Raw genomic sequence first — 24337 nt, forward strand, 5'->3', positions numbered from 1 at the left:
ACGCAAATCAACCTCATCCAACCTGTAGAATGTAAAAAGATATCTATAAAGTGAAAGTTTGAAACATTTTAGGCGGGCAGCCTAAATGTAAGTATTTGAATGACAAAGTTGTCAGCCAAAACAGACAAGTAAACAAAAATTAAATAAAATAAAACATGCAACAAGATGATAAATAAATACATCTTTTTAACCCACATTTAAAACTCAAGCCACTGTCCTAAATTCCATGGAAGATTAATTTTGAAGTCTGCCATCGTTAGCTTTTATTTGTTGCTTTTCAGTGTTGCTCCTCTTTGTCTATAAGTCTGTATGTCACATTTGTCACTGTCTTTTTAGTGTCACATCCTTAGTTGAACTGGGTTCGTGGGGTTATAGGAAACAGGGCAATGGACAGGAAACACTCCCGTGGTGTTAGAGGAAAACTTCAAACTAACCTGGAAGTCCTGTGATGTACGCAGATTTTCTTGGTAATTCAGGATGCAGGGCATGAGAGCCTGACATGGTATTCCCTTTTAATTAGAACAGTAAAAATATTAATCATCATCACTTAAAAAAAAAAAAAAGTAGTGCTTAAGGTTGGCAATTAAATGAACAATTCTGAAAATAAAAAGATGTGTCTGTATTGCTAAGCTCTCTCGTGGCTTATTTGTGGCAGTGCCGTGCAGAAGAAAGTGTAGTGCGTATCGGCTGCCAAGTTCTCCTGCCGGCTTCCAATGGTTGTTGGCCAGCGTCCACATAAGAGTTGGCAGGGAGACGGAGTGAAAATAACTTAAAGTGAGCATCCTGTCTGAGATTTCAGTTATTGCACATCGTGTTCAAATGTGTTAGGCAGTTGAAAACAAACAAGGTTGCGTGGAAACAGATGAAATTCTAATAGTACACTATTTGGTTTTGGAATTAAACAGTTGTAATGTATGACATAATTAAACTATTGCTTACTACTTCGCCCTCCCCCAAGTGATCCGCACTAAAAAGGGTTGCGTATTCTAAGATCCGGCAACAATGTTTGGGGAAGGGGCAAGTTTGGAAAGAAAGTAGCCTGGCCGAGAACAGAGTATGTTATTGTATAAACGGAAGTTAATTGGTGGTCTAAATTGATTGCTTTGTGCTCTACAACTAACTAAATAACTAAATAAATGCAAATCAATAAAGTTACATAGAAAAAAAAGTTAAAGAAACAAAACATTTTGTAAAAAAATAATAATCAAGCCCTCATTTAACTGAATCTATATTTTTGACATTTATGGTAATGCAGCTAATGTAGCGGGGATTACTCTGCCAAGAAAATCTGGGCACAGGGGGTGGGAATGTAAAGCCTGTCGCTCTCTCCTCACAAGGAAAACACAACGGGCCGAGATGCAGAACCGTAGAGCTCACAGCCTGCCATTGGGGCTAATAAGGTTTTGCTGCAGCAACGGTAAACAAAGGCATTATTGTATAGCCAATAAGTGGTGAAGGTGTTAGATCTTTGGGCTCCCTGGGAAATTGACGACGATGTAAGGCGGCGCACGTACGGCGGCCTTCAATGACCTCTTCGGCCACACGTCATGTGACACATTACCAAGCACAGGGCTCAAGAGCTAATCTCAGAAAGGAGATTGTATTGACTGTGTTATAAATCTAGAGCAGCAAGGTGGAATTGTTGTGGATTAAATCCACAGGGCATTTCATTTTATAATGAAGAAAGTTCTAGGGACAAACATCTGAAATCATAAGCAGTATATTGCAGCAATTAAAATGATTGCCATGCTAAGATGGAAATGTGCTTTCATCTAAAACCAACAACATTAGTGTATTTTACAATAGGATTCACTTTTTTTTCCTGTTGTTACCAATTAGTGATGTGCTTTTCCAATCTGGAAAATGCCCTGTAGCTACCAGAGGAGAGGGCTGGTAGGGCACTAGAGGGCATCACTTCAGTGCAGCTGTTGGTCTCTGGATAAGTAAATCGAGAACTGGGCTCAAAGCGATTGTTTAAAAACCGCCATTACCTGAGATTGCCATGCCAACACTGGAATAGCAACAATTGGTTGTAGATGAAAAATAAAGGTTAATTGTGATTGTATAACTTCAGATAAATAATTTATTATGAGTTATGTAATGGGCTACATACAAATGCTTGCTTGAGCACCGTCCAGAGCACAGTTTGTACAGCTGGGCACACTATGCGTCTAACTAGGCTTATGTTGTATATTATGCGATTTTATAGGTCCCTTTCATCCTTCCCCTGCTGTCCCCCAGGCCAGTTCTGATGCTGTCCCTGCGTCCTTTCCGAAAGCACAAAGTTCAACATATACAAACGATTAAAAGAGTCTGAGCTAAAGAAATAAACATCTACAACATAAATAAGGATGTTCTTAGTGAGCCAGTTGAACTGTGGGGGGGAATTTAGGTCGGCCAGATTGTCAATGCCTGAACTGGAATTTAGCCAGGACACCTGGGCCGCCTCCACTGGTCTTTCAAATAGTGCCATCTTGCACAGCATCTCCTGAGACCAAATAGGGGCAACGGTTGGGAATTCCTGCTCCAGAGGGAAAACCTCCAGCTAGTGGTCCACCAACAGCAATTTAGGCAGCATGGGACCTAATGAGACCAGACTTGGTGATAAAGATGATAAAGCAAATACTGGTTTATATATTGTCTGTGCAAAGGCAAAGGGGTTTATTTAGGAACAAGAAGGTGAAGATTAGTTGTCCATATTATTATGATTATTATTATTATTTTGGCTCGTGTCGTTGTCCAAGGCAAATCAAGTGTAGAAAGACAACATATAATTTGCATAGTCTGTATATGCATGTGTGTGTGTATCATCTGTGGATAGACCTTGAACCTGCCGTGTTCTGTCAGTATCACAGGCAGTGACTTAATCCTTTGCACCCCCAATTCCAACAATATTTCTCAACTCTGAGACATTGGCTTGAAGGCACTTCTGTCTGTCTTTATTATGTATGTGGATGACAGTTTTATCCAATCATTGATTTTATTTTGATGGAAACATTTCCACTGTGGGCACCACTAAACAGCATACATTTTTATTTCATGATTTACTTCACAATGCACGTATGTATGCATGTATTTACTTATTTGATCAATGATGCCACAGCATCCTATGTTTTAGCCTTCAGATTAATCATTTCATTCAGTTTAATCATGCTGTTGAAAATGAATGCCCATTTGCCATTATTTCTTGGAGAACTGAGACAGATTACAAGGTGCTAGACCAAAACCAAACTTTGACCCACCCGTGAATCGCAAGGTACAAATCTGCACCCTATTGCTGTTTAATTTATTGTTAGAAGTCACTTTCTGTTATTTATACATCAAAAAGCAATAGGGTACAACTTAGTAATTTGTGATTTGAAGGTGGGTAAAAGTTATGATTTGGTCTATCCAAAGGTCTGATTATTTCCCAAGATCTCCTTGTACAAGTACATCTCTGCTCTATAAAAAACAATAAGCATGCAAAACAGTTCCTGTCAGCATGCATTAGTCATACATCATACAATTCTTGAAGTTGTTTATTACTAGACTTTCAGGTGTACCAGAATTTCCTTGAAATAATTACGACTTGGACCCTGGCCCATGAACAGCTTTTGCTGTGTTGTTTCTCAACAACTGGGATTCAGGTGTGAACAGATTTGTGTCATAGCAACACTGCACTTCTTTGCAGTTCTTTCCTGATAATTTAGCAATTTGCTTGAAGACTTAAAAACATGTCAATGCCAAAACCGCAATGATTCTCATTTATAGCATGCCTTTATTAACCAATAACTTCTCTGATGAGCCTGGAGACAGAACCAAACATTTAAACATTCTCAATGGGTGGAGGAATTCTAAAAATCTCCCATTTGATGCAGAGACTATCACTTTGAACAGGCAAAGCTAATTGAAAAAACATTTTGTGCAAAGGAAATGTACTAGCAGTGAAACCTCAAACTGTACTTGTGCTTCAGATTAGTGATTAGTACTTTGATTGATATTGCCTATTATACAGTCAGTGCAATGCACACTATCCATCTCCCAAGGCAATGCAAAGCACACTACATAGGCAATTCAAGACAGAAAACAGGAGACACTTCTTCACACAGAGAGGTGTCACAATCTGAACAAACTCCCCAGCGATGTGGCTGAAGAGACAATTTGGGATCATTCAAAAACAGACTGGATAGGATCCTTGATCACTTAGTTATTAATGGACACCAAACGAGCACGATGCGGCAAATGGCCTCCTCTCGATTGTAAACTTTATGTTATTTCTTTTGTTCTAATAGCTGGCCAGTGATCTATGTAGATTTTAATACAGATAATATATTATGGTTCCAGTCAGCAATGTTCATAGAAAGCGGTTTATAACCTGAGTGTCTCTTAATTCCTTCTAATCTCCTGACACAGACCTTCACTCTCACACTGAAAACAGCACAAGAGAATAGCAAGACCAGCAAAGCAAACCAGACCACAAATTTTAGTATTTTTTCTCAGCTTAAAAACAAGCCACTCACTCACACAAAAACAGTGCATGGGTGACCATCCATGTATAAAGTTGGCCCCATCTCAGACCCCTTGCTCTTCACCTCTATTCACTGGGATCATTTCTCTGAGTGGAACAAAGCCTTTATATACACACATATTATATATATATATATATATATATATATATATATATATATATATATATATATATATATAAACAGTCACCCATGCACTATTCTCCATGTGGCGGTAGCAGTGGGATATTATTTTATATATAGAAATTCATACTCAAAATAATTGGAGCCTCCGCCATCCTTTGCATTTACCATTGTTTCCATGGAAACCTCCTCACGAGGTGGCAGAGGGACCTTTGGGACTTTGTGCTACAGGATTACTCTTCCAAGGACAAGTGTGCAATAATGGCAGGGTTAAACTGATATTTCCTGTAGACAAAAGGCATTGTGCGCTTTAAGATTACACCGTGCAAATCTGTTCAATAATCTGATCCCATGATAAGAAGGCTTAAGCAGTTGTCAGCATTTTATGTATTATTACATCTTGAAGTATATGCAGCTGTGGCCATGTGATCCTTACTGTCTCCCTGTTGTGAGATTTGCTTTCAGGTGAGCTGATCTAGAAATGCCTTGGGAAGTCCAGGGTTAATTTAAACAATTACTGAAACTGAATTTACAGTTCAGTACTGCTGACTGCCGTTCTGTGCAAGGGCTCTGTATTGATTTAACTCTGTATTCACTGGGTCTATAGTGCACACTACACGGTTATAGCAATTTAACCCTTGCCCTGTTCAGACGTCTGCTCTAATTCATGTGATTTGCAGCCTATTTTCAGCAATGCATTGTTACATGACACAGCCCTCTGGGGCAGTCCAGATCACCGAGTAATATTACTATATATTTGCCGCCCCTGCACTATCCTTTATTCTTCTATTCTGCACTGACCTTTTATGGTTTTATTTTATATTACAATGCATGTGTTCTGCTGAATGAGACTAGCATTGGATGAAGGCCTCAGACAAGAATAGGTAAAGAAAAACATGGTATATTTATGGCTACTGTGTGCCTAAAGCCTGTGGGGCTGTAGACTCACTGCACACGCACGCAGACACACATATAATCACTCCTTAGAGGGGACTCTCAGGTGCCTCAGATCAATCCCCACTGTGTCGTGTTATCTAGACAATCTAGCTGGCTGAACTACCAGTTGCTTTTATGTTAATGAGCCGCTGTTTAAAGGCACCTTTTGTCATTTGAGGAGAAAAAAAACAACACAAAAAAACTCCCAAGGTAATTGTGTTTTCTACAGTTTACCTAAAGAACTGGGAGTACTGCCAAGTTCACTATCAGAGGAAACAGCCGAATAACAGCTGCAACAGCCACCCCTGCCCTCCCGTTTCTCTTCCCCTTTTCTGGATTCCCCTCCGTGTCCTTTTGCTTTTCAATGCTTTCAAACAGTTACACTCTTTTTTCTTTTTGTAGTTTATCTATTTATTTTCACAAGGGGGGGTTGGATGTAAAAACAATTATGGATGTTTAGAATTATGTTTATATAATAACATCTATAATAAAGAGTTTAAATATCAATTCATAGTTTAAATATAAATAGATCTCTTGATAGCTGCAATAAATGCAAGGCAGGAACTGAAGTAAGTGTTACTAACCACTCTTTCTGAAGGGCCTAATTTGTTCTTCAGAACAGTTGGAGAACAAGAAATGTAAAGTTTTGGAATGGCCTAGTCAATGTGTTACTGGAGAAACATCTTAACAGGATGTAAACAATTAGATTTTGTACTGTATCTATTGGAATAAGCTTATTTTATAATACTAGTAGACCAAAATAGACGTACTTTGAAATCTAATTGACTATTATTGTGGTGCTTATTGGGATTTACAATTAGCGTTCAGAAAACTGAAGCGAAAAACAACAAAATCAGTCTTTGTTTCTGACACATAAACAAGACAATTTAAACTCAATCTGCCTAATAATAGGTTGTATACTCCGTCTGCTTCCTATCTTGCCTGACTGGGGTCAATGAAAGTTATATCCTATTCTGAAGAGGAGATTCTCCAAAATCGAGTCCTCTTCCCTGTGTCTACGGGTGTCTTCGAGTTTCAACATGCAAACCTAGAGTGCAAAAAAAGGTTGAGCGGAGGGGTGGGGGTGTACCAAGGGCTTGACTCACCTGACTTGAACTTGGAGTTCTTCCATAGTCAAAGATTGAACCTTACATTTTTGCATGTAAAAACACACACGCACACAGAGCCAGACACAAAAAAACAAAAACAGATATGCACATTTCCCAGAAGTCTGTAATTATAGCCCCAAGCATTTTCTTAAGAAACAAAATACCCAATATCAGGATTAAACTGGCACGGATTTACATTCACTTCATTTGCAGGTATAATGGCTCTGTTATTTTAGTTTTTGTAACATTTATGAAAAACACCTTTTTTACTGTCACCCCCCCCCCACACACACACACACACACCTCCCCATGGGAAAAACAGCTCAAACTTGTTCAGTCTATGGTTTAAAAAATGGACAGTTTGGTGTATATTTGATGAGTTACAAGGGACAGCACAGCAGTTTCATTTAGGCTCTCATTATCTCCTTTAAATTTTTCCATGCATAGGAATAACTGCCACTGTGAATTAAACCTGTTAACAAACCACTTTCATTCTGAAAGATAACAGCCCCTCCGCAATAGGTTGACACGCCTTCAAATTCAATATTGTTTTTAAAGGCAATGGTCAAATTTCACAGTCTTCCTATTGCATTAAGTCATGTAACGCCCCCCCACTCTCCAAATATGACTAAACAAGTTTGCAGGTTAAGTACTGAAGCCTTTTAAGTTAGACATTTTTTTTTTACCGCTGATTGAAAGTCCTCACATCCGAAAGATAAGCTCCCCTGTATCCCAGCCGGTCCGATAACACACTAAACAGGTGTCAGACTTAAACAAAACCATGAACTTTTAAAGGTGAGTATTTGTCCTAGTAATTTATTCTGTGCTTTCTCAAAAGCTAACACAGCCAAGGAACTGCTGTAAGTTTCATGAGAAAAGGTATCACAGAAGACCTACAGAATGTTACATTAGGAGTCATTATAGGAGATTCAGCCATTTTGTAACACAGGGAATGCGTTTCTTCCTTTTACAGTAAAAGTACCACAAACGTAGCCTGTTGGTAAAGACTGCACAATGAAGATGATATATATGATATATATATATATGATATATATATATATATATATATATATATATATGAAATACTGCACAATGCAATGTAGTACTAAACTCGCTAATCCTGATTCCTTGTGTATTGAAAATAAACCCTTAGAAACCCAGTGTGACATATATGTTGCGTACAGCAGCCTGGTAAATTGGGATGATAGATTTCTAGGCTGTTCAATCGTTGAGACATACGTCACACTGGATCTATAAGAGATAAAACAGCAGCCATTTTTATGCATTCAGGAGTTCAATGAACAACCACCTATGTTTGCTATTTTTAACCTGGGAAATGCCATTGTACGTCACACAAACACGCTGGTGTGGAGCCCCACGCTGCTGTCACCATTGCTTATATAAACGACCCACATCTGTGGTTAGCATCTGAATTATTGAGTCTGTCCCTCTCCACTCACGCTCAGGACTAACATAAAAAGCTCCCGAGCTGCTGAGCTTTGAAAAGCAACTTCCTTTAATTCAGGCCTGATATGTAAAACGCAGTCTCTGGCAAATGTGTTTATATAACTAAGTTATTTCACTCAACCCGACTGTTCAGAGCTGGCATGACAGACGGGAACAGGACAGCAAGGCAAAATCAATCACCCATATTCCCTCAACCAGTGTATCGACTAGGTACAAATGCCTTTGCAAATTATTTGCACATAATTCAAGGTGACACTTTCTTCTTCGACAGCCTGTACACATATATACATGCAGACAGGGGTTCTCAAAGTCACCACAAACGTAATATGAACGTACTGCGAAAGGTGAGAGTTTTCAGTCAGGGGCGTCTCAAAGCCCTGGATTTGTTGGATGAAGCTGAATTTGATTTGACAGATTTTCTAGACTAACTCTGTGGGCACTTTGGGATCCAGGTTATTAGATGGCAGGGACATAAAATATAGTTTTGCAGCAGATTAAATTCTGTTAAACTACTTTCAACCTATTTGTCTTTGTAGCAGTAGATATTGTAATGATTATCTTTGTAGAAGCATTCATTTGGCAGGATTTGCACGTACTTTCTAAATATGCATGCATGTTACGAATTGTGCATATTTCGAAGACATCTTCCTGGGAGGTATTTTGTGAACTTTTAAACCGTCCTCAGACACCCTTTTAGCTGGGATAGCTGGGCTGCACTGTGGTTTTCAGGATGTTATCCAAAATCTCTCAATTGCATGTTTTGGCTTTGCTGTATTTGGAGACAAATTAGTTAACATTCAGGCAGCCGACCAAATGACTGAGGTCGTTATTATCTCAATTGTGCTTATAGTACGTCTTTTATTATTTCAGCTACTTTTCAAAACATGCTGAAAATTAAAGCTTTAAACTAGACTGTGAATATGAAAAGGTGGTTTTGTTTTTACATCAGAGGAGAGAATATTTTTGTCCCTGGTTGTTGTTGTTATTACTAATCATCATATTTATTTAACCAATAAGATTCTTCTTCATCTAACATGACATAATGCCTGGGTTTTCCTCTAATACAAATATGAGCCAAAGGTCAGTTACATAATTGCTCTCCTTTTTGATTTTTTGTTTTCCTATGAGGAATGAAATGTACATTACTCCCCCCCCCCCACACACACACACACACTACCCCCACTGACATAAATATTTGATAACAGGCTTTTGCCCTTCGCAGGCGAATGGCAACACGCTTGGGTTCAATTAATCCCGTTTCTGGCTGACAGTATTACAGTATTTTCCTCGTGCGGTTCCCTCTAAGCTAGCCAGGGTCTCTGGCTGTGCTCCGCCGACTGATTTAATTGACTTGGACTCTTAAAAGGCACCCCATCGCCGTGCCCCTCTCCCCCGGCCCTGCGGCGCTGAAGCGTAACAACGTCTTAATAGAGTGTGAGCTGAAGGAGCTGGGGATCTCACACATCCTCAGGCCTTAAGGGCTTAAAGTAGTTCGCAACGACAAAGGTCATCGCACCGAGAGGCTACCTACTCTGAACACGAAATCTACTAGGGACCCTCAGCTGGAGACCACTTAAAATTCTGTTGCTTTTGTCAGCATATGTCTGGGTTGCTTGGCAGAGCTTGCAACAGGTGCCCCCGTAGATTACACATAAAGCACCAGGAGCTGATAGAGTGACTATTGGCCTGTAACTATGTGCTTTTACCTGTGCCAGGTTATCTGTATGGCTTGTGGACTCTGTCTCTGGTAAACACATAGTTATTTTAATGATGCAATATTAATGCCAATTCCACATCAATCTGGTGATTGGGTTTGATAAATGTGTCTACAGGTTGTATCTGGTTAGAAGCCAATGTGATATGATTTGTACTTTGCTGTGAAGGAGAAGTTAAGGTGGTACACTAATCCTTTTAAGATCTATCTGCCCCTCAAAAGCAAGTTGAACCAAAGTGATTTGTGAACCAAAGACCAGTAGTCTGAATGCCACCAGTAACAAAGCTTCATGCCTTCAGCCAGTGGGAGAGTCAGTGGGTCAGCTATCTAATCAGAGAATACTTATGTGAATACAGGTTCCTGACCTACCTACATAGGCATGTTCACTATCATTTGAATCAACAGTGCACTACACCGCCTCTCATTTGTATATATGGCAACAGATAGATGAACAAATATTGCTTTTCTGTCATGGATTTCAAAAAGGTGCTGAAGGACTTAAAATAAGGATGTATTGTTTACACTGTGTCAAAGCCTTGACTCTATTCCCCCTCTGGTTTTGTTTGGATTTATTAAATTTTTTAGAGGGATGAAACTACCACAAAATAAATATCACTTGCATATCTGAATCAGTATTAAAGCTACAGTCTTTTAAGCACACACACACAGATATTGACAGCAGGCAGCATCACTGCTATGATCAAAGATATCCATATTTGCTAATTACCTGCTCAAAGTGTAACACACCAATTGAACACACAATTCCCTGTAACAAGAACAGTGAGGAACAGATGCACATGAAGGGTAATAAATAGTGCTGTGCAACAATAAGGAGAAAGATTCTTCTGCAGGCTATGAATAGTGTTAATGTTTCACTGTGGTTTACAACAGAAATTGATGTTGCCTGCCGCAGCATTTGACTATCTCTTAGACTATAAAATGTAATTGCAATAGCTCAAATACCGTACATGTTTTTTTAATTTAACAGACATTACTTTGACCAAAGGAGGGAGATGCATTGTTTATTGATTCATTCATTAATTCATCAGATGCCTTTATCCATATGTTCTCAATCTAAACCAATATGTTAGAAGATACTCCCCCCTATTGTGGTAAATCGGTCTGTTCTTGTGAACGTGGCGGCTGTGTTGTGTTTCGTCTAATCCGATATTCCTCAGGAAAAAAAGGATCAATCAATGGAAAATAGACTCCACAGGAACGAATGCATCTGTGCTGTATTAATCAGCAGCGCCAATTAAATTTAACGAATGCAGGCATAGCTGTGGTTCTGTCTCAGTCAGTGTACTTGCAAATCTTGGCTTGCTGTGGGAGCCAACAAATGTGTCTGCTCTTCCTGGCCACGTCAGGTGCTCTTTGGCAGCATGCGCCCATGAGAGAGAACGGTCTGGCCTTTCAGAGCACAACCCTCACGGTAGCTATTCAATGCCTGGGTAACAGCAATGTGTCACACAGCATCTTATTGTGCCAAAACAATTTGCTGGCATTTTGTACTTTATTTGTTTAGCCTACCTATCCACAGAAGAGGACAAGCATTAAGCACAAGCGTCACTTACTGCAGAACTAGCAGAGTAGGACTGCCATCGGCATTTGAAGCACCTCACCTCTGACTGAGCCTGCTGCCTCCGCAAAGCCAAACTGAAAATTAAAGCACTGCAGCACTGCCCGATCTACATCTGAAGTCGTGAATTGATAGCACTTGAAACAGCTGGTGCTCAATGTCACAGGGACAAGGAGGGGGGTGAAAACGCTGTATGCTTTGTGACAGGGCGACGTCAAGATGCCGTGGGAGTTTTTGTGTCTTCAATGAGCTGCTGTATTACAGTCCTCAGGGTCAGGACCCAATTCACACCAACCTCTGCTTTGCGGATTAGTAACAGAAATCTTTCACAGCTTACAGTACATATTAACTTACAAACGAGGTTGGGATCATTACAACAGGAACAGACTGTTCAGAATTCCTATCTATTTAATCATTTGCATATGTATACGTCTAATTTTAAAGAATGTCCCAGGAATGTTGCTTTTCAAACTTTGTAGCTCCTTTTATTTATTTTTATCTAACAGCTCCGAAGCATTGCCTTCTCTCTTTCTGGTCTCGTTAATGCTAAGTGCCCATGTACACTGATTTGATACGAGTTAATATCGGGCGTGACCCAGATTGTTACTAACTATCTTTCTGACAGAGCCCATTAGCAATATGAATATGCCTTCACCGGAGCAGAGACACATTGAAGGTTCCTGTGCATGATGTTGTTTGCTATGGCTTTTGAGCAGCTTGCTAATAAGTGTAAGTGTTTCAGTGCCAAGGCTCGTAAATCACAGCGAGGACTGGACAGACAGCGCTTCAGAGTGTGGAGAATGAGGAGAGCAGAGATGCAGTGTCACAGAGCGATATGTAAACCTAATGATTTTCACTTCAGGGAGATATGATACATCACTACTAACAAGGGCCTAGTGTATATTGCTCAACTTATAGAAGCATGAGCTGTACTGAGGTGTCATTTGTTTGCCGTTTTCACAGATAACTTGTGAAGGTTTTTCTTTATTATAATTATTAATTTATTTTCAAACAAAGTTAATCTGATAAAAAATGTAATGCAAATAATAATAGACACCAAACCTTGTTTACTTGCTAGGCAGTGCTGTAGTCGTCACAAAAAGTCATACAACTCCCACAAACTTGTGTGATAATGCAGAATTTCAAGGGAAAGCGCTGGTTTTCTTTGGGCGTGCTATCGAACAAGCCATGACGCAGTTTGTCAAGGAACACTACCAATGAATGTGCAACTCAGATCTGAGCTGAGCTCTGCAAGCTGTAATGCAAGTCTGCTTCTGCTGCGATTCTGAGAAGTATGCCAATGTGATTTCTGTTCTCCTCTGCAATGCACTCCATTCATACATATACATACAAATATATATATATTCAAACAAGCAAGAAAAATACTCTGACATCAAAATAGGTAAATATTATGGCGTAATTGATTCAGGAATTTGCTCTGACTATACACTTACATTTGTTTATGTATTTCCATTTTTAAATGGATAATTATAATAGTTTACTTTAGTCACAGGTTAATTAAACAAAAAATACATAACATTAACTTTACATTTGAATAAAAGTAATATTTGTGAACATTTTATAATTTCAATTAACATGGAAAATGCAAAGAAGAAAGGAAATAAAAAATATAACAAACACATTTTTCCTCATCAGGGTGTAGGCTGGGGGTAGCACCTTTCCAATGAGTTTCACAATACTTCTCAACTTGTCGACACTTTGATGTAAAGGTGTCTGTAAAAAAGTCACTGTGAAGTAAGTGTTTAAAAGTTACATGATGTCTGTTCATGTTTCTTTCTATGTCTACATTTTCTGTGTGGGACAGACAGCCCCAGGCATTCTCTGTGCAATATGTGTGCAGCAGACGCCCTGCAAAAAAGAATTGATCCCATTAGCCCTTTCTGCTTTTCAACACCTGTAGTAACAGCACAGCCCTCACACTATCACTGTCTTACAGCATTGAAGAATTGTATAAATAGTGGACCAACAAATGTCCTCTGGTCATTTGATCCCATGCTCTGTCCCCTTATGGCTGGACCGCTCTGTCCAGATCCCAGTTTTATTCCTTGCCTGAAGTTAGGAGAGACATGGCAAAAGTCAGTATTGGGCTCATCTTAAAACAATGTTATTTAAATTAGAGAAATAAACACTATTCATTAAAATAATATTAAGATGTATTATTATTGTTGTTGTCATTTTTATTTTGATAAACATATCTTAATCCCACCATTAGATAAAGAATACATTTTTCAACAATGCAGTCTTCATTTAAGTTGATTACTACTACTACTACTTTCAACCATCATCTTCATCATCTTCATCATCCTCCTGCTCCTTGCTTAATTTTTTGAAAGGATTGCATTGAAGTTATTTTTGAGTCTTCCCTGAGAGTACATTTTACTTCATACATCCTTCAGCTCTGTATTTCCGTGCGTCTGACAGGGCAAGAATTCCTGTCGGTCTCCCTCACGTCACGCTAATGGAGAAGGAAGCCAGCTCCGACACGAACAGAAAACTGGTTCAAACCACCCTGCATTAGAGCCTTTTACGTAAAGCCTGTGTAAATTTTATGACCCAGAAGCATCTAGCCGACAAGCATAAAGTGGGGTAAAACCTCCCTAGGCCCTACTACAGATGGTGCCAGTTATATAACTGAGTGACATTGGGCAGGTTTCTATCGGAGGTAGTGTCGTCCCCACACTCTCGCACACAAGAGGCTGTTGTGTAATGAGAGGCATCGATTGAGCCGGCCCCTGACCAGTCGCCTGAAAGTAATAGGCCACGACAGTTCTAGGGCTCAGAGGGGAACAATACATTATTAATTAGTTTTGTTTGCGCAAAAACATTTTGCTCTTCGGGGATGAAGTCACATCTGGAACAATGCATCCCAGCCTCTCTCTCCCTGCCTCTGCATGCCTCAGCTGGATTTATCCGCACCGGAGTCTGTAAGGGCGAAGGATGTGGACTTCAGTCATGGTCCTGGAGTTTGACTGCATATATATATCACATTGGAATAAGCAGTGCACAGTAAAGCAGTAAAGGGTTTAGGGAAACTGCTGTGAAAACATTCAGCACCACTTTGGATTGTTTTCACTTAAAAAGTACGTTACAACACTTTTGGCGCATTAGCGGAGAGATCATCCCGGTTCCTGACATGTCCCGACGGTGCCGACCGCATAAAAACGACGGCATGTGTGAACTCATCTCAATTATTCTCATAAAATCTTGCTTTCTTACACTTCCCTGTCAGTAGTGACATACGACTGTAATTACACATGACTGCTGTGTAACAAATTACTTATGTCTCCATCTGAAACAAAAGTGCAAAACAAGAAAAGCAAAGAAATGTCAACATAATTAAAGTCCCTTCACCTATATTCAGCGTATTAACCAGAGCGTTTAAAGTCTAATTTATGCATCTCAGGGACTATCTTTTCCAAACTGTACCCCATTCTGCTAATAAATACATTCACAAAACAATTATGATTGTTCATTTTTATTTATAGAAATATACTTTTGAGCCATCTGTAATTATTGCAGATAAGCACACAGCATTTTCTGTTATGTGGTTGTTATTGTTGACATTTTAGTGGCCCTGATACTTGTTATTGCAAATGTACCTGCTGGACATACAGCCAGAAACAAAATACAACAAATCTGTTATGTAATACATAAACACGTCTAAAACAGAGTCATTGTAGAAAGTAGTTCAGTTCTGGAGCATTACTTTGGCTGCGGGTGAGTATTTATGAAGAGTCAGCACATTTTATCAAAGCAAAAGAACATACTTGTGTTACCATTAGTCTACTGAGAGGGGCTCCCTCCTTAAATTCCCCTGGACATAAGACAACAGATATCTGCCCCTAGATTAGGGCTGTGAATGAGGAAAACCAACCATGAACTTCTGACAGTGATTCAGTTCATGATTTGCTTCTATGTACATTCTCGTATAGTTTAAAGACAGGAAGATACACATATATTTTGTTATAGTTGAGTAGAATTCTTCACATATTTTCCACTGTTAGGGCAATTTAGATTTATTGCATCAGTTTCTTAATGTTAATTCAATAAGGAAAGAGAATGTTCCAAAACACCAATAATGGAACGGGGAACGAGGAACAACCTTTTGCAGGCAATCATTGATGTTTGTTGATTGTTTAAACACAACCACTTTTGAGTATTTGTTTTCTCCATGTTTTTCCATATTTGAGGCCACACAATCATCTCGTCACTTCAAAGGTAGCTAATCAGATTTGAAAAGTTCATCTCGGGCATTTGTCGTCTGCCTCCTGCTATGTAATTTGGAAAGACGTTCTGTGACAAGTTCGTTTGGACAGCTGCCTTAAGACAAGAACCATCACTTAAATTGCAGGCCTTTTTTGTGCTGCAGTAATAGCAATAGTCTTATGAGGAATTATCGAGGTGTTTGCTTAAAAAAAAAAAATCTGTTGACTTTTATAATATCTGACATAGAAGCACAAATAGTATTTATTCTTCTTCAAAATGAAAGTTTATTTTCTTCTAATACCAGAAAGAAGGGTCTATCTCAGAGAGTTTGATCTTTATTCGTTTTATAATTAAATCACTTTAGCCGAATCTATCAAATTCTCAACCAGGGTTACTTTCAAGACACTTTTCAGATCTCCCCACCACCACCGCCTGTGTCTCTCAATACACTCCTTGTTTGTTGAAGCGCAATGAATGATGATTCTGCAGCTATATGTGACAGCCATACAAACTCTTTAAACTAAAACTGTAAAACCTTAAAACCAGAACCAAAACAGAATCCTGTGAATGTCATGCATTTGAGGTGAAACAACGTACATCCGTGTCTGAAATTAAACAAATTCCATCTGGGAAGAAGTCAGCGCATTAAGAGTTACGTAAATAAATGACCGTAAAAGATTACCAGCTCAGAAGTCAGCTATGCAATATGTTACACAACAATAACAGGCATAAACAATTGCTGCACTACAGGTCTAATAAAGGTCTCTACGGCTTTGCCACGCTGATGTCAAAGAAACCCAGGTGCCAGCTTTTGGGATTTAACCAGGCCTTTGTTATGTGTTGTTTCCATTGGTGGTGTTTACTTCAGCAGGACTTCCATTCACTGAATGGTATGAAGCTCAAAGTGCACAACCTCGTGGCTTAATGACTTTTGTTCTTGTAAATAACAGTCTATAAAGATGACCAGTCTCTTACAGTTCTGCTCTTCTAAAGATTCTACATTTTAACTTGTGTATACTATAAAACTATATTTTTGTGTCTTGTTCGTTTGTTCATGTTTTTTGCTTGGAGTGTTTTATTGCTATTTGAATACTGAATACTATCATTTCTAAGGTAGGATGAGTTGTCTTTGAAACTTGGACTTCAGTTTTGGCTGTGTAATGCACTGGTCACATTGCCCAAGTATTTTGTGTCTCTGTTAAAACTCAGAGAACAGGTCTTATTTTATGAGCAAGAGAAACTGCACTTTCAATCATATTTATCCTCGTAAAATGGAACTGAAGAATTACTAATAAAAAGAAATGTCGCTTTCTCAGAAAGGAACATTTCAATGCTCTTATTCAAACACTTAAGGTAAGAAAGAAAGTACATGAGTAAAGTACATTTACCAGGTTCAAGACAAAAGGTCGTTGATAATATTGAAAACTAAGAGCATTATCCAGCATGATACAGAGACATGTATGCACAGAACATCTTCTGTTAGTGATATGACCTTCGAAGGGATAACATAGATTAAGGGATAGTTTATAGTCAATAAGCTTATCTGAGACATTAGTAAGCTTTGAGATACGGTCATGCTTACAGTCATGCTTTGTTATGGAAAAATGTGATGTTAGTTAAAATAACATTGCATTACATTGTCTGCATATGACTACCTGGTAGAGCATGGCATTGAGATGTGCAGCTCTCTTCTTGAGAAAACTCTGAAATCTGCTTCCAAGTGACAAATAAATATCACCTAATAAACTGAACACATCGCTGTCTGTCAGGTTTAGCAGCTACAGGTAGTGTGGCAATGATTTGCATCTGTTACACCACTACTCACAGGGTGATCCATTTTAAGCATTGCTCACACAGGCAAAACACATTGATACATTTGAAAAAAGGCAGCTGTGTGTGTCTAAATAGGCAGCAATGTGGAGTAGCGGTCAGGGCTCTGGACTCCTGAGTGGAGGGGGTTGTGCATTCATTCCCAGGTGGGGGACACTGCTGGTGGACCCTTGAGCAAGGCACTGTAAAAATCCAGCTGTATAAATTAGTAAAAATAATGTGATACAATTGTAACAATTGCAAGTCACCTGCTATGAAACATAAGAATGAAATTAAAGCAATGACATAAAGTGCACAGGCACGTGACCCGGTATCCAGCTGGTATGATAATAATATGTTAATGAGGTCAAGTACAGTCCTTCTGTTTTTATGTCCTATTAATACATTTTAGGATTTGTGATTCTAGCTGGAACTTCTCATGTTTACGTGCCGTGTAATGTTAAGTAAACTTACTGCTGTTCACTTTTACAGGCTGAGAAAATTTTGGTTAGGTATTGCAAAGTCCGGGCATCATTGATGATAATTTATGAGTGTAAAGTAAGTGCAAACCATTCGTCATATTTTCAGCACATTCATATTCTGTAAAATGTGTCGGCTTTGTATCTGTCAAATGTGGCTGAAGGACTGTTTACAAATCTGCGTGATTCTTAGTTTTGTTTTAATTATTATTATGAATCTTAATTATTCCACCGTCCCCCAGTGCTGCTTTACCTTTCAAGTGAATTAAATACAGGCCCCTTACAAAGAAAAAAACATCTATATTATCATATTCTGGTATTATTCTGTATTATTTTAAGGAGTCATAGTCAAGATCGTGTGCTTTTTCAGGAGAAATGAAAGTCCACAGTTACACATAAACAAATCTTAAACATTTTTAATAAATAAACATCAAAAGACCATTTAAATTTGTAATTAGAAAAGTTCAGCTTAATGAATTATTTACAAAAAAGAAGATGTACCAAAGAAGTACACTGGGTTTAAAGCGATTGTTTTTAACTGAACAAACATGGGTGGCACAACCCTAAATTAAGCCGAGTTAATTAAGACAATTCAAGACACGCACGCAAGACTCTTTCCAGGCAGGTACATTCTGGTCAGGTTTAGTAATAGTGTATTTACATAGCACATTATACAACTGTCTCTCAGCCCTTGAGTCATCGGAGACAGCCAGGCCATGAACTCACAGAAGTTGGCTAAACAAACAGAATTATACTAGCAAGCATGTATTTAGACCATCCTAAACAAATAATGTACTTTTTATAGCCTTGATCATTCTTGAAGAACAGGAGCTCCTCTTACCTGAGTGACAAACTGAAAGGAATATATCAGCTGCAACTTCACCGCAGATACAACCCTAAACTATTGTGTGCTAATTGACTGTTGAACAGTGCGACATATTAGCAGTTAAAAAGATCCCTTTCGGTGCAAAGGTGCTGCCCATGAACTCTGACGGCAGACACACGCCGAGTGAGCGCACTGCCCCCTACAGACCCCGATCTCAACGACTCTTACCACTGGCTTTTATTGCTCCTGTTATATTTCAGAAAAAGCAGTATTTTAACCACTTATGCAAAACGTCAACACCCTCTTTACCTCTCTCTTTCCTTCAGCCTTGCAAGGTACTTTGGAGGTAAGCTTCTGTTTCCTCGGGGGAACAATGCTACAAAATACAGTTTGAAAATCCAATATGGTGAAATACATAAGACTCACCTGGAATCTTAGCTTCATTAAGTTGTTGTTTCTTTCTTAACTAAACAACTAGTCAACTAAGTGTGAGTGTTTATTTGAATAAATACTTGTCTAATACATATTCTAGAAATTCCCTTTTCAGTGGGATACTTTATGGATAAGCAGCACATAACAGCCTTTTACGACCTAAGTTATGTTCAGGATAATTTTTTTGTTGACATGGCATATTTTGTTACATTTATACGGTTCACCAAATTGTTGATGGTACTTACAGTTTTACTTAGGGGTTTCAAATAGATCGATATTGAGCTGCTTGCTCTTATTGGGCGTCGTGGGACTCAGTTTAGACAAGCGAATATTATCACAGGAGGGACACGGCACAGAAATGATGTCAGACTCTATTGATATTCCACCGAGTGACAGGGGGTGTCAGTTGGCAACCAGTGGGTGATAATTGAGTTTTCCAGCTATTGCATTGATCTCTCTGAGCACAGCAATTGTTGCCAGAACAACCTGACAAAAATGGCATAAAAACAGGCTGGTTCTATGTGGTTCCTCTTAGATAGCACACCACACTTATAATTTATAAACCTGTTATTAGCTTTGTTTTGTTTCTTCTGTAGATCTTGACACACATTGTTTTTCATGTCCAGACACAAGATTTAACTCTTCTACGGCTATATTATACAATCTTAACAATAAAAGGGTTCCCCTGCCACGGATTAAAGATATATTCCAGATAATACCCATATGGAAAACCTGCATATTTATAATATATATATGTATTATGTCCTAACTTATTATAAATATATATTTCTACAGTGGCTATATAAAATCTACACCCCCTTGAACTTTTTTCACATTTTGTTTTGTCAGTGCCTTAGTTTCATGCATTTTAATGCAGACTCTTTCTACTTATCTACACACCATACTCCACACTATTAAGGGAGAAAGGTTTATTGTAATATATATTAAAAATACAAAACTGAAATATCATAATTGGATATGTCCTGAGTAAAACATAATAAGGTGGGAACACCTTTGGCAGTGAGTCTGTTGGAATAGGCTATTTGATCAGACTTCCACATTATTACCACGTGTCATTATATTAGCATTGTTCATACTGCCTTTATTACATCTACATTAGTACAGTGAATTATGGTTATTGTACAGTCACTGCTTCCAGTCCTGTCAAAACAGAACAGGTCATGTCTGGAACTGCTCAGTGAATAGTTTGTTTGCTTGAGTGTGTCTTTGCATCTCCCTGCATTGTGCTCACGGTCCAGTTAAGCACTGTAAGCACAAGTGTGAAGAGGATCACACTACTCTTAGAGATCTGAAGACGGCCTGCAGCCTTGAGGGGTTATATTTATTGATTACTCTTACACACTACAAAATAATTCTATATTTAGTGAGTCTGTAGATGATAAATTGGAACTTTAAACAGATCTGAGCAGCTAAATCTCCTTCTGTGGAAAGTCTGTTTCTGTGGGAGGTGGTCAGGAAGCAATAATCATACTACTACTACTAATAATAATAATCATACTACTACTACTACTACTACTACTACTACTACTACTACTAATAATAATAATAATAATAATAATAATAATAATAATAATAATAATAATAATAATAATAATAATCCCTTGATAGGATTAGCAAAGCATAGTTTAAAGCACGTCAGATCAAAAGACTTGTCAGGGGTGAAGATGTATTATTACTTCAAACAAAAAGTATCCAGTATCTGAAACACACAAACAGAAAGTAACAACTGTCAAGCATGTCTGCCTGCTAATGCAGCGTCTGATGCCGGCTGACACCTGTTGACTGATTCTTTTGTTGGGGTTTCAACAAAATAAATGGCTCTGCTCTGAAGGTGTTTTAGGCTTTTGCTTAAGCCTCTCTATTATCTACATATGTGCTAAAGCAGATCTAGCATGAGCAATTTGACAGTCTGATTGAGTGTGGCGTGCAACTACCTTAGAAAAGAAAAGCAGGACATGTTTCTCTCTCTGGCAATGGCTGAATGCCTATAAAATAATAATAATAATAATAATAATAATAATAATAATAATAATAATAATAATAATAATAATAATAAACTTGTTTTAACAGTTTTAATCCCTTTCTTTCATTGCAAGATTGTAGGGTATTTTCAGCAATTGAAAAAAACACTCTAGCTTGAGTGATAGGGATGTCATAGTGAAATTATTACGAATAATACCTTCGTTATGAGGTTCATAATTAGCTTGAATTTCTTCTGTACATCATTTCTTGATGTTATTAAGTGCATCAGTCCCTTAAGGGCTTGTAATTGTGTTTACTAGCTTGTGTTCTTAGTGATTCAGTGAGAGAGAGAGAGAGAGAGAGAGAGAGAGAGAGAGAGAGAGAGAACACAGACGTCAATATTATAGCTGCTATTGTGGCCCACTAAAATGGAAAGAATAAAACCCTAGCTTTCCTTTTCAGTTAAAATTTTCAATAAGAATGTCTACAACACTGAAAAAATGCTTTGTATCAGATCACACAATAACTATGTAAAGGAAATATTCTCATTAAAAACTAAAAAAAGAAGCAAAAAACATCAACAAGTGCAAAACAAATCATATGAAGTTAAACGTATCAAGGGCATATTACATTTAACAAATGTTTTGCTACCTGTACTACTATAAAGTAAAAAAAATAAGGGGGGCGTATTTCACAAAAGCTCATATTTATGCACAGTTTCATCAGATAGAACACACAAATAAATGCACTAACTGATACTAAATCATGTATATTAATGGTGCTCTTATGATCTGGCTCAAGATAAAGAGTTGACAGATACAGATACTAAAATACCAAACTTGATCCCGAAGCCTGTTTTTACAGGTATGGAAAGGTTTAGGAGGATATGAGAACTTTTGTTTGTTTAAAAGATATTACCATAAACTGTATCATAAATGTTTCTTTTTAAAGAAAAAGATTAAAAAGAAAAAGATGCTACATAATCTTCTGGGTTTGAAATATTCTGGTTACTGGTTGTAGCTGTTTCTATTTCTGGAAACCCAGACAGTTAACGATCAAAAGAAACAATAATTAGTCATTCTTTCCAATGTAGAGCACCCATGAATCGCTTCTCTCCAAGATGCCTTTACACCACACCTTTAAGCCCATGATTACCTGCCAAGGGAAAGGAAAGCCTTGAAGTCACGAAAGAGACCAATAACTGATTTCACAAGTATTAAAGGCATTAGATTGGCATTTTGGACTTCCTTTCTATGCCCTCATAAGCAGTATTTAATAGAGTTGTTTACTGGACTCATACATTTGACAAAAGCACGAATGAACCTCCTCTCCTGTCAGAACTTGATTGAGACTCAGAAGACGGAGATTATGATAATGTAACAATTCTCGCCTCCTAATATATCAGATGCACTTTGTCAAACAATTAAAGGCACCTGAAGACTCTTGTCAAATCAAACACATTAGGCCTGCAGTCTTGGAACTCAATGATTTGCAACTTTTAATTGGGAAAAAAAGTCTGTGTAATCTTAGGATAGGTATATGGTCTCAGGCAGTTTGTTTTGATTAAAAAATGTATTACAGACAAACGTGATTCCAGCAGTAACTGACAGATCAGTTGTTGCCTACAGTAAGTTCCAAAATGGGAAATGATGCCTCACAAATTAATACTCAAAGTGATACACAATGCATGACTACATGAAATAAAGAAGGAAATCTACTAAATGAGGCGATGGTAGTCAAATGTAAAGAGTGTCAAGTTCAAGTGTGGTTTAAGAAGTCATACTGGTTTGACACAATGCCTTTAAGTTCTCCTCTTAATAATATAAAGGCATGTGGTTTTATAACACCAAAATCTTTCCTAAAACACCCATGAAGTTGTCAGTCATGGTTTGTAGTTGGCATAACTCCATTTTGTATCACCTGAACACTTGAAGTTTGCCTTTTGTGCATTGAGCTACGGGTTTTGTTTAGAATTAGTCACAACAAAAATTCTCTCTCCAGCAATAGTTGTATTTATTTTGTTAGGATATGGTATGAGACAGCTTAGAAAGTCTCTGATGCATTTAAGCCTTAAAATAGAGTACATTTTCCCATTAAATATGGAATCAACTGATATTGTTGTTTGCTAAGGTTTCACAATTATGAAATCACGACAACAAAAAAGCTATTTTAATCAAGCATTGGGGCTGTGGACCAATTTATTATTTAGATTATTTTATATGTTTTGTTTTTTATTATTCATCTTTTTTTCCAATTGTGTTGTTTTGAACAAATTATTCAAGCACATGCTGCACTTTGAAGCCAACAAAATATGTAGAAACAATCAAGAAACTCTCCATAGTATTTAGAACTTTTGGTAGTTCCAAGTAAAAAAAAAAAAGAAGGATGAAATATGTGAGACCAGCACAAGCACATTATATCGGCCCTGTGTAGACATGCTCTCCACCCCTGCAATTACAAACACCAGAGAACTTAACATGAAATAAACATGTAAAGACTCCTATTCACAATGAATACTTGTGAAAAGGAATTGCATGTTACATATTAAGATGCTTTGTTTTCCACATAAACCAGGAAGACAGGTTTGTAGGAGTTACTATCAGCTACTTCATACTGGCACACAAATATGCTTATTGTTGAATAATGGTGAGCTACAAAGAAGTATTAAAGAATATGGATGAATAGATTACTATTAGAGGATGAACACCTAAGAACAGAAAAGTGACTTAGCTGATGGTTTATAACAGAAAATTTCACTGTATGGAAAACAAACAAAACACATAGATGTATCTCAATGCAAGAATAACTCCACAGATGTTGATTCATATTCCATATTCTCTTTTTAATTATTTTTCCATTTTGGACAGTTTTCCAAACTTTTTATGTAGGACACGGTAAAAAGCTAAAACTCTGAAACTTAAAATGTTCTATCCATCCACCCAGTAGTGTGCCATCTACCTATGAGCCTCAGTTACAAAGAATAATTACAAAGAAGTTACTATCGAACTAGCCCACCTTTCGCATCAGAGAAACTCAGATGTTTAATTTGTTTCTTCGCTAGCCTTGATCTTGTCTAGAGTGCTCTGGATCAGAAAGATGCCATGGGATATACGTTTATCCGCAAATTAAATCACAGAGACTGAAGGTT

At 37.9% G+C, this 24337-nt stretch overlaps 1 protein-coding gene and 1 long non-coding RNA gene across 2 annotated transcripts in view; one reads left to right on the forward strand and one right to left on the reverse strand.

Annotated features, from left to right (window-relative positions):
- The window catches only part of LOC136759762 (uncharacterized), a 35951-nt gene extending 35224 nt beyond the window's left edge, over positions 1–727 (reverse strand). Inside the window, exon 1 of the long non-coding RNA XR_010820110.1 lies at positions 435–727. This is a non-coding gene — a long non-coding RNA (uncharacterized LOC136759762). The remainder of the gene's footprint in view (positions 1–434) is intronic.
- Positions 1–24337, forward strand: part of tsc22d3 (TSC22 domain family, member 3) — a 50405-nt gene that overhangs the window by 14513 nt on the left and 11555 nt on the right. The gene's annotated exons all lie outside the window — the stretch shown is intronic.

Source organism: Amia ocellicauda, chromosome 10 (genome assembly GCF_036373705.1).
Source record: "Amia ocellicauda isolate fAmiCal2 chromosome 10, fAmiCal2.hap1, whole genome shotgun sequence".
In the NCBI taxonomy this organism is placed as follows: domain Eukaryota; kingdom Metazoa; phylum Chordata; class Actinopteri; order Amiiformes; family Amiidae; genus Amia; species Amia ocellicauda.